The sequence below is a fragment of the Aulonocara sp. 'chitande type north' Nkhata Bay genome, linkage group LG15 (assembly GCF_057382095.1).
Source record: "Aulonocara sp. 'chitande type north' Nkhata Bay isolate Kocher_YH1m ecotype deep benthic linkage group LG15, A_spYH_male_GT1.1, whole genome shotgun sequence".
NCBI lineage: Eukaryota > Metazoa > Chordata > Actinopteri > Cichliformes > Cichlidae > Aulonocara > Aulonocara sp. 'chitande type north' Nkhata Bay.
This window is the reverse complement of record NC_141358.1, coordinates 3496677-3507710: the sequence shown is the minus strand read 5'-3', so window position 1 is coordinate 3507710 and position 11034 is coordinate 3496677. Positions and strand designations below refer to the sequence as shown.

General features: G+C 38.8%; 1 long non-coding RNA gene and 1 other non-coding gene across 4 annotated transcripts; one reads left to right on the top strand and one right to left on the bottom strand.

The window, feature by feature from the left end:
- Positions 1-74: 74 nt before the first annotated feature.
- Positions 75-157, top strand: trnal-cag (transfer RNA leucine (anticodon CAG)). Its single transcript has one exon. It is a non-coding gene; the product is annotated as a tRNA-Leu (tRNA).
- A 3074-nt stretch (positions 158-3231) lies between these two features.
- On the bottom strand, positions 3232-9968 carry LOC147312263 (uncharacterized). 3 transcript variants are annotated; one of them, XR_015125041.1, is made up of 5 exons: positions 6686-9968; positions 5955-6564; positions 5027-5179; positions 4570-4660; positions 3232-3983 (listed from the first exon to the last, which is right to left on the bottom strand). It is a non-coding gene; the product is annotated as an uncharacterized LOC147312263 (long non-coding RNA). The 3 variants fall into 3 exon arrangements; XR_015125042.1 differs by lacking the exon at positions 6686-9968 and having other exon boundaries at positions 5955-6018; positions 6433-6679; XR_015125040.1 differs by lacking the exon at positions 6686-9968 and having other exon boundaries at positions 5955-6679.
- Between the last annotated feature and the right edge of the window lie 1066 nt (positions 9969-11034).

Here is an 11034-nt window from a genome sequence, read left to right as displayed (position 1 = left end):
ATACCAAACAATAGTAGATGGGTCGATGGACTCAGTCACACTCAGAAGGGAATGTGATTTTTGGGTAACTCAACGTCAGGATGGCCGAGCGGTCTAAGGCGCTGCGTTCAGGTCGCAGTCTCCTCTGGAGGCGTGGGTTCGAATCCCACTTCTGACATCAGTTATTTTCTTGAACAACTGAGGTTCTGAAGACGGTTTTCCTGTGAAATGCTCGTACACGGTCCATGATGAGGCAAACTTGCTCTCAAACCGCATGTAAATGTGCTCTTATCCCCTTGGATGCTGGGAATTTGAAAACAGAAATTTTTAATTTGCAAGAGCTCTTAATCTACTAATACGAATCAACATTGCTATAAAACACTTGGCTGGAAAATATGAACCCATGAAATGTCAACAAGGAAAAGAAAGCTGTTTTTATTGTAATTATTTTTATGTGGTAAATACCATGACCATAACCAACAATAATAAAAATGTAATTAGCAGAATTTCTAAGATGAATGTAGGCTATGCCGCAAAAGTGCTTCCTTAGAATACGTATGTTAGGTCACCCCATGAGCCATATGAATTGAATTAATGCACCAAAAGTTTAGCAGGAGCAGGCTTGTGTGGCACCGCGCCCTGTAAACTTCAGCGCACGATGTGACGCAGATGCAGTTTTGACTCATCACAACTTTTAAAACAAACTGTAAATGGGGGAAAGGCAGGGAATTCCTTCGAAACATAAAACAGGATCAATTTTGTGCTTATTACAGAGATAGATGTGCTTCACACATCAGATCCCGCCTGCCTTTTCCCCTCTGCTGGCGAAGCGGGAAATACTCTCTCGGTTCATGCGATTACACTCATTTCCAGGAGCGCCGGGTAATTGCTTGAGTCAGCACAGAATCTCACGTAGATGTGATGAAGACACGCGTACAGAAGCGACGCGCTGAGTGATGCGAATGGGCATTGTGACTCAAATGCGCACTTATGTTCGCTCGTGTAAATGTGCTGGCTGAGCATTAAGCACACTGCGCGGTGCTTAAGCGGGCTGAAAGGCTGTGACTAAGTGAGCGTATAAACTGTTACTTTAACTCTCCTAAACTGATTTCTTCTCTCTCAGTCCCAGCAGCATGAGCCTGTGCAGCATCCTATTTATAGGACCCAGTATTGCGATCCATGTGATTAGGCTGACACAAAGCTAGAAGAGGAGATCCATGATTACTATCTCCAGACGTGGGTGGTGATATATACGCACACTGTGGGATTATTTTGACATGCTAAGCCGAGTTGTTGATTGCTTTTTAGTAACAGTGTGCTGGGTGAATTCACCAGTGTGAAAATCTAAGGCGGTTTAATACGCTATGGTTTCTGATTTACGTGGATCTTTTTTTAGGTCACTTATTTCAAAAAGATTTAAGTGAAATGTGATTTCTAGAACAGGCCAGCAGTTTATATACATCACCTGCCGACTGTAAACTAAAACATTTAGCCGCAAAATACATTTTATTTGTTTAAATTATTTTATTTTTAATTTCATTTAGTGGTTTAAGCTTCATAGATATGACTTTTTCATCTCCCTGTCATGATATTAAAATGTTTTCTTATATGGACTCCTGTCAGAAAGAAAGCTTTCAGGCTGGACTCTGTGCAGCTAAGTACTCCCTGTGATTCTGTAGCTTGTAGCATAACTTTAAGTTATTGTTTTCTGTATGTTACTTCAGTTCACTCAGGTTCTTTTAAAGCCCTGCCAAGGTTTTTCAGTCAGATTGAGGTCTGGACTTTGGGCCACTGCATCACCTTAATCCTTTTTCAGCCATTCTGTTGAAGATTTGCTGCTGTGCTTGAGGTTGGTGTTCTGCTGTATGACCCAGTTTCAGCCAACCGTCATCTTACAGACAAATTGGCCTCACATTAGACTCTAGAATACTTTAGTATACAGAGTTCATGGTTGAATCAGTGGTTGCAGGGCTCAAACCAAACCCAAATCATCACCCCTCCACCACGGTGTTTCTGCAGATATGCTGTCTTTGGTTTTCACCAGACGTGGTGCCCTGCATTAATGACAAAACATCTCCACATTGGCCTCATTTGTATATTTTTTTCAAGTCTTGTTGTTTGTTAAGATGCAACTTAAAAACCTAAGCTATGGCACCTTATGGCGTTCTTTGTTTCCTTCTCTGAGAATTGCACAGTCTGAAGATTTTGTCATTTTGTTAACACACCTGAGTGCTCCAGTCCAGCAAAACCTCTACTTTTATACGGGTGCATTTAATTGGCACCACATGGCTGATATTTACCCTCTTAATTCCTATACAATACAATACAGTTTTATTATATAGCACATTTAAAAACACAAAGGCACACCAAAGTGCTTCACAATAATACAGAAAATCAACATAAATCAATTAAGAAAGTACAGATTGGGCACTAGCACCAGCACAGACGGAAAGGAGGCACTAATAGACCAGAAGAGTTAAGTAAAATAGGTATCGAACACTGAAAAAAATATGTTGTTGGATTTACTTAATTCAATGGTGGACATTTGTTGCACACAGATGTTTTGCTTTGGCAGCAACTTAAACAATTGAGCTAAATTAACACAATTTATTCATGTTCAATAAACTTGTGCAATTTGTGTTGATAAAATGTGACTTAAACATGTTTTGATGAAGTAATTTGAGCTCTTGGAATATTTTAATCCTTCACAATTTTCTCACGTTATCCCAACACGATTCAATAACTTTTACCCAATACTACTTGGTCACTTAAATACTACATGTTATCTTCAAATTACATTTTGCTATTATATTCTAGTATCAAATACACAATTTTCAAATGGAGGCCTTATAACAGATTGTATTGTTCTCTTCCAAGATGGTTGCTGGCATCCACCAGTAACCTTTCAAAACAAAATGTCTAATTTCACTGCAGTAGGTAAAGAATTAAACTGACATTACTCCTCTACTGAATCTATATAAATCAACAGTTAAATAATGTCAGTTCTTCCGTGTTCTCTGGAATCAATCACAGCAAAGAAATTGGACTGTTTCTTTTGAAAAATGTTGGGAAAGAACAAATCAAAACATTCTATTTAAGGCCTCTAACGTCAAGATTCAGTTAAACAACAATTATAACTAAACAATTTGAGGTAATGTTAGTTTCCATTAACATTAAATTAGGTTACTGAATTGGCAAACACCTTCCTATTAACACTACCCATTTTACCCCAATAACTAAAGAAATTAGCACTTGCAGGTCAAAACCTTTATTCAAGAGACGCAAAAATAACATTGATACAGTGACTGTCAAAAATTACAGCACTGATCATACTGTGACATCTTGGTTCAAAACAGCACACTTAGAAATATTCAACGTTCTTTACTTCAACTGAATGAAACTGAAAATACCATTTCACACGACCCATATGGGATATTTAGACTGTATAACTGTTCACACTACATCTCTTCACTAGTAAAAGAAAGAAAAAATACAAAGAGAAATTTAAAAATGCTGCCAAACAGACAAACAGAACTTGTACAGAGCAAAAGGAAAAACAAACAACAACAAAAAACGGCTCGTCCTCATGGCAGTTGCAGAGTATATAAAAATGAACCCTGCGATCCGTTCCTGGAATTGAGCTTCAAAAATGCAGCAGAACAAGTGTGAGATTTAAATGTCCTCTCACCTAGAGCTGGTCACCTCACATGCATAACAGTGAGCTTCGTTGCAGGAGCAGTTTTGTCTTAGTTGTGAGCTTTTCTTGAGAGCTGAGTTGCATCCAACTCCATTACCACCCATTGAATCACCTCAAAAGTGTAGCAGAGTTGTGATGGGTAACTCATGTTGAAGGAATAAAAAAGGTCCAAACAGCATGGCTACTGCAAAGGTCACGTTATCCAGATCTTGAAGAACAATATCAGAAAAGTCATTGCCTGCCGCATCCTCTGGAGACAGATGTTCATTGTGGTTTTCTCAATCTGTGCAGTGGCCTCAGTCAAGTCCTGGTTAAACACAAAACATTTCTTTAAGATTCCTTTTTAAACTCATCTCTTTTGAATCTACCAGTTCTAATGTTAGAGTAATTTAAACCAATGCAAGCAACATAGTAAATAGCTATAGCCAAAGAGTGGCCTGCCATGCTGCCATTCATGGTCTAACAGAGTTTCTAAGAGAGGGTGAAAAACATAATAATTTCAAATGCTTTACATTAGTTTTTGTTAGAAAGACACCGGCCCATCAGAAATCCAGGTTATGTCACTCAGAAGATGTTAGAATTTAGACTTTCAGCCCCACAATTTGGTTAGCTGTTGGTCATTTTTTCAAACAAAAGCTAATATAAATATTGGTGGGATTTTCCTTTGTTCATTAGAATGACAAATTTAAAGTTTTTTCACACTGATGTGACCCCTAATACAGGGGTGGGGGTGGGGCCTCAAGGGCCGGCGGCCGAGTTCACTACCAGGCCTCATGTGAACTTCAAATTATTAAAGAGGACTACTGGTCCTAACCAGTCCAATGAGGATCAAGTGGATAACTAAATGCATTTTTAAATGTTGCAAAGCCACAATCTACTCATAAAACACTCACCATGAACTCCTGCACCAAGATGTTGCAATTGTCTTTCACACAGATGCGGAGCACTTTGATGAGGGACTCCGAGCATTAATGTCATCCTTGACTATTATAACAAAGAAAACAGAGATTTGTGAACTTTTCAGTAGCACAGAAGAAAATGATCCCAGACAAAAACTCTTGACTTTTTAAACCAGTCAACATGCAACACCAGCATCTACAAAGCAATATCAAAAGTTCCTGTTTGACATCAACTTTATGGATATATAGTTTCCAGAACATTTATTTTTAAAAAAAGATAATTTTTTCTCAGTGGGCCAGTAAATGCATGACGAAAATTATGGCATCCTTTTAGTGGAATCATTACTCACAGGTAATAGTTGACTGTTTCAATGGATGTAGCATAAAAATCTTTTACTGACCTAATGCAATACATATACACTTTGTAGTTAAAGAATTTTAAAGTTCTTACTGTCATTATGGCAGCTACATCCTTTAGCTTTGTGCCCTGTTCCCCCGATCACTTTGCAAACACTTTCAGCAGACTGTCAGAGAAAAACTCAGCTCCGTCAGAAACCTTGACTGTAAAGGCATGGTTGGGATGCACTGGAATGCTGCATTTTATCTGAAATGACATAAAATTATTTTGAAATAACAGCAGGCACTGTGCTTGGTTAATCAGTAATGTTTTGTTGAATAAAAACTGTGTTTCCAGATCTTATGGGATTAAAAAAAATCCAAAGATGTTTGTTTCTGATTTGCAACCCAACAACCCACAAGTTACAACCTCATTTCAGTTCAAGTGTGCATTAATGCGAGTCCAGTAATCACCTTTCTGGCAATACATACAGGTATAAGTTAAACCTATGGCAGATTTTGTGTAAATAATCATTCTGTACATTCGATAATCTTTAATCCTACAACTGTTTACAACTTGCATAGTTCCCATTTCTGTATAGCTGTATATCCCAGATTCTGTAAAGTTATTTATTTCATATTCTGTATAGTTTTCATATTTATATCCTGTTCATATCCTGTACTCACTACAGCCTGTACATACTTATAGTTATAGAATATTCACAACATACTTCATACCGTGTACATTATAACATACCATAATAGACCCATTTCTGTAATATACTCACATATCTATATTATTGCTAATATATATTGTAATATATCTATATCACTAAAGCACTTCTGGATGGATGCAAACTGCATTTTGTTGCCCTGTACCTGTGCATGTGCAATGACAATAAAGTTGAATTCTATTCTATTCTATTCTATTCTATTTTGGATCTCTCAGTTGTATTAATAGGGTGAGTATGCATGCACCTAATAATTATAAAAAACCTATTATAATTAAGTTACAGAAACGAAAATAGAATATACTTTCTTACCATAACACCTTGAACCCACAATCCATCAGCTGACTCCTGGTGAAATGCAGAATAGAGGTCATCTCTCAATGTGCAGCAAAAAAAACAAAAACAAAAGGACAGCAGGTGAGGGCAGGAGGGGTAGGGATGTAAGCTAGCATAATGCCGCTGATGATATTAGCTAAAGCTGTTCAATGTCCAAAATCTCACTAACACCACGGTGCAGTAAATACACAATGTAACTGAAGAGTCAGTTGACAAATCTATTCACACAGAAAACCAAATTATGTTATGAGTGCCTCGTAATTAGGTTTAATGTGATATTACGGCTCTTGTGCCAAAGACAAATTCAAATGAAAAAGCGCCAATTCTTTGACAACAGATAAAACAGCAAATAAGCTAACGGCTCTTTTTTAGCATGTTACATGGCGACACTCTAGACGTTTAACTACATTTGGCTGAAATATGGTAAAAATGAATTCAAAAAATCAAGACATACCAAAAACGTAGAGTTGGCTGCTCGACTTGACTGAGATGGATGCCTTTTTTAAACCACGATCCAAAGCCCGCGAGATGAAATCACGCGTGGTTTCACGAGATTTAACGTTGCTATCTTATTGACTTACTTCACCTGAACATGATATGAACAATTTAATACACCCTTTCTGCATATCATGTAGTTTTTACACTATATAGTTACATTTAACTTTAAAACATGAGGCAATTGTGTTAAATGCATGCAAGATGCTTACATAAATCCAAGAGATGGCCAGTCCCTTTTTTTCAGTGAACATCCAAAGGTTAGGTGCAGCTGAAGCAAAGGCATGATCGCGTCTGGTCTTCAGCCTAAACTTAGGTTGGGCCAGGAGTAATTGACCTGATGATCTTAACGCTCGGCAAGGAGAGTACAGATTGAGGAGATCAGTGAGATAACTGGGCGCAATATTATTCAGAATTTTAAAAGTGACTAGCAAAATCTTAAACTCAATGCGATATTTAACCAATGGGAATCAACAAGAGCTGGAGTGATAGAATCTAATTTTCTAGCTCCAGTAAGAAGGTGAGCCGCAGCATTCGGAACAAGCTGTAGCCTATGAAGAGCGACGGCTTGGAGACCAAAGTAAAGAGAATTACTACAGTCTAACCTGGAGGTTCCTTCCTATGGAAGGATTTACTTGGATTTTGGAGAACTCTAAACCGTTCTTATTCACATGGCTCGATTTCATAAATACCAAACAAAGTCCTAAAATGATGAAAATAAATAATAAAATAATAATAGAAAATATTATTATTATTATTTTATAAATAATAAAATAATAATTAAATAAAACATAAATAGCTTTTAAAAAATTCTCTTTATTCTTTCAAATATTAGGTCATTTATTAGGCTACAAACAAAGCGTTATATCCAGGACTGCTACAGTTCAGGCTGAATTAATAAGGCCTGTGTACTTACAAATGATGACCAGCAGATGGTGCTCAATGACAGCTTCCAAAATAATTCCCACCATTCTTTCTGGCCTTTTTCTTTAGAGAACTAAAGTACGACATACATAGACTGGCTAGAAAACACTGTAATGGTTTCTACTTTAAAACACACTTTTTTTTTAATCAAACATTTAAACGAGAATGCCGTCTGTTTTTTGTTTCCAACATTTCCTGCAAGACAAGATCGCAATTCTGATCTAAGGAATCCAATAATCCTCATCTGACCTTAAATACCACTTTCTTTCTATTTGTTTGATACGATCCAGCCACTTTTACTGCTACGGCCGCTTCATACCTGTGCATATTGTTCGCAATAACCTTCAAGCTTGTCTGCATTCTTATCTTAAAAAGAACAAGCAATCATATTTTGGTCCAGGATCTTGGCTCTGTGTAAACGCTGGAGGCTGGGGGCCGTTTGATGTTGTTATGGCTGGCTGGCTGCCGCCTCAGCACTACTGGATCTGCAGGCCCCTCTCATGTCCAAAGGTATTGTGTTGGCTGTTCTTTTGATTATATTATCAACAGAGAGAAAATTAAGACTCCCACTGGACATGAGTAAACAAACAAAAGTTTGTAGAGTCTGGTTCATCCAAAGAATGTCAGCTATTCAGACTGCTCTGAGGATATTGATGTCCAGTGTTGGGATTATCATGCCGAATATTATTCTTACTTGAAAATGTTATCAGTCCTTGGTTTGCGAGAGAGATGAAAAGCATGAAAATACTAAAGAGGGAAGGACAAGTATCCCAAACTTGAGATTGTTCATGTAAATGCATGCCGAACCCAGTTTTTTTAATCTCTTAAGCTGGAATGTGACAGCGAGGGTTGTTTGTTTTCAGCTGAAATACATCAGTAATAACTGGATATGTCCTTGTGAAAATTTGACCGGGCGTATTTAGGTTCATCTCTTTGAAAAACTGTCGTGCAGATACCTTTTAAAATCGTACGTATTGATTGCAATTTAACTTGTGACAGGATTATATTATGCCTAGAGGATCACCTAATTATTTTTCCCCAATCACCACGATATTGTTATCAAGCCAAACCAATGCTGAAAACTGCATTTGCTTTAGCGGCCACTTGAGGCCTCTTGTCCTGTTGCCTTTCATATTAAATTAATTCACATAAAACACAGACTTAGCTTCTGGGTCTGACACGTGAAGCCAGCATGAAAGTGACTTAAACCATTCTTTTTACAGGCCACCAGGGGTGGTTGCAAAAAGACCTACAGTCCTATAGTATCTACAGGCAAACAGCCCTCTGCAAAGACATCTGTAACCACTTTACTGAGGAGTTCATGCCCTCATTTTGGGTCATACTGCACAAAACATGAAGTTTATTTTGTAAAATTGGGGTATTCTAGGCATCAGAGATGAGGAACAACACGCCAGTGAACTTGTAGCTTCACATGTCATTGGTGTCACCTCATCAAAATGTGACCTGAGAACCAACTGGTGATGCCATGGTAACTAAATCCCTCTCTAATGCTGTGTATGGTTAAAATGGCAAATACAACAACTTTGAAAGGCATATTTGTCATACTGTAAGCATACCTATGGGTAATTTCACCAACAACATTCTTGACAAAGAATGTCACTTTCCGAGTCACTGTGAGTCACTCTGTCTGCAAACTGGTGACTCCTTAGTTTTCTGTGGTTATTCTTGCATCTAGAAAGTTTTCTTGACATCTAGTATTTTTGTAGTCTGCAAATCAAGCTAGCTAGCACGCTCCGCCTTCCCATTTCACTGTAACAATCGTAGTGTATCCTCGTCCTTAACGGATGGGCTAACCTCAACAAAACCTTTCACAAGCATCATCACACATGCAGCGATTATTAACATTTATACATTTTAAAAAGGCTTTATTATAAATGCCAATTCTTTGGATTTTATGATTTTTTGAATATGGTGTTCCAACATGCAAAATGAAGCTGGCAAATGAGTCAACCAGTCACTGTTGACAACATGCAATTGCCATTAATTCGGCCTGCTGGTGTTAGCATTTAGCTTCAAGTACATTTGTGCTTAAGTAGTTTTATATTTGCAGGGTTTTCAGTCTGTAAGAGTGGAAGTACAAATTGTGTGAAGTGCCACTTGTATCCCACAGCTCCTCTTTTTTCAGACTCTCCCTGGGATAGAGGCTCCATTTTCAGATTAGTTTTGTTGACCACCTGAGAACAAGGCCTTCCTCTGTGTCAAGCTGGTCAAGGAATGGGATAATTCAGGCCTGCAGATAATCCATCAGTTCCACTGATCCTTTGGTATTCTCCAAGTCGCATAGGTAGAGCTGCTGAGGCATGTGTATGGATCTGTTCGTGTGTGCAGACATGCATATGTGAATTAGCGTTTAATTAGGTTTGTGAGCACGTCCGTAACGACCGCTTTACTCGACCTTACTGAACCCTTTTCTGTCTCGGTGAATATATGTTTGTTTGTGTGGAGTTACCCACGTCACAAGCGATCGGCGGGAGAGCTGGGGATGAGGCTGCCTGTAACAGGAGCAGCGAGGCACTTGAAGGACCGTGCTGTTTGCAGGTCGACCAGCCGCAGCACACCCAGAGGAAATCTCATGTTCCTGCCAGCCTGCAAAAGTAAACAGATCTGTAACCACCGAGGGCTGGCACCAGGCCTGGGCCACCAGCGCTATAACTAAAGGAATGAATCACATAACACACACACACACGTTCACGGCCTAAAATTAGAGTGCACGGCAAAGAGCGTATCCAGAATCCTCCACGCCGGTCCGGTCTTCTCACATTTCGTGCGTAAAATCAATCGCCCTAATTTGAAAAACAATGATTTTTGTCAGCTTGAACTTCTGTGCAACCACAGCACACTCCCTCTGTGACATGATCCACATGCTCTCCATAAGCTGTGAAGTGTATTCACCCAGTTTTAAACGCATCTGCCCAGAAAAAACTCCTGCTTCATTCAATATTCCAGACAACATCTTTCAGCTACAAAGCTTTGAAACCTCCCCTCCCTTTTATGTTCCCTTTCCCTCTCTGTTTCCCTCTCCCTGCTTTCTCCTCTGTCTACACATCTGCGGTTATTTATCTGTTATTCTGTGGGAGCAATGTGGTCAACATGTGTCTGGCTTCCCTCCACACAGCACTCATCTGTAGTCAACTTAGGAATCACTGGACGACCATAGTAGATCTACCAAACTCTAAGTAGATACTCTCCATGGAGATGGAGACTGATTTTTATATGTTTTTCTAAAGCATGTAGACATGACAGTAAATCTTTCTGCAATGGGGGCTCACTTTTAAACCAATATTCTTTTGTTTCTTGGGTGAATGTGGGCAGTAAATGAAGGTTAGCCAACATGACCTACAGGAATTAGGGGATCTGAAAGGAGTATTTGGCTTGCCTAAGCCTATGGATTTGCATTAGCCTGACCTTTAAACTTTTAATCTCAATGTTATTTAATCCTCTGGAAAGAGTATAGCCTCAGACAATGTTATGGTACGAGTAGGTCAACCTAGGCCACAGCAGAGATGGCTGACATTGATGGCGGCTGTCAGCTAAGGCATGCAATGGCTTAAGAGGTTAAATTCATGTGTTTAAGCAGGTATATTTTTCTAATTGGTTAATCAGAAAACTAGCTCAT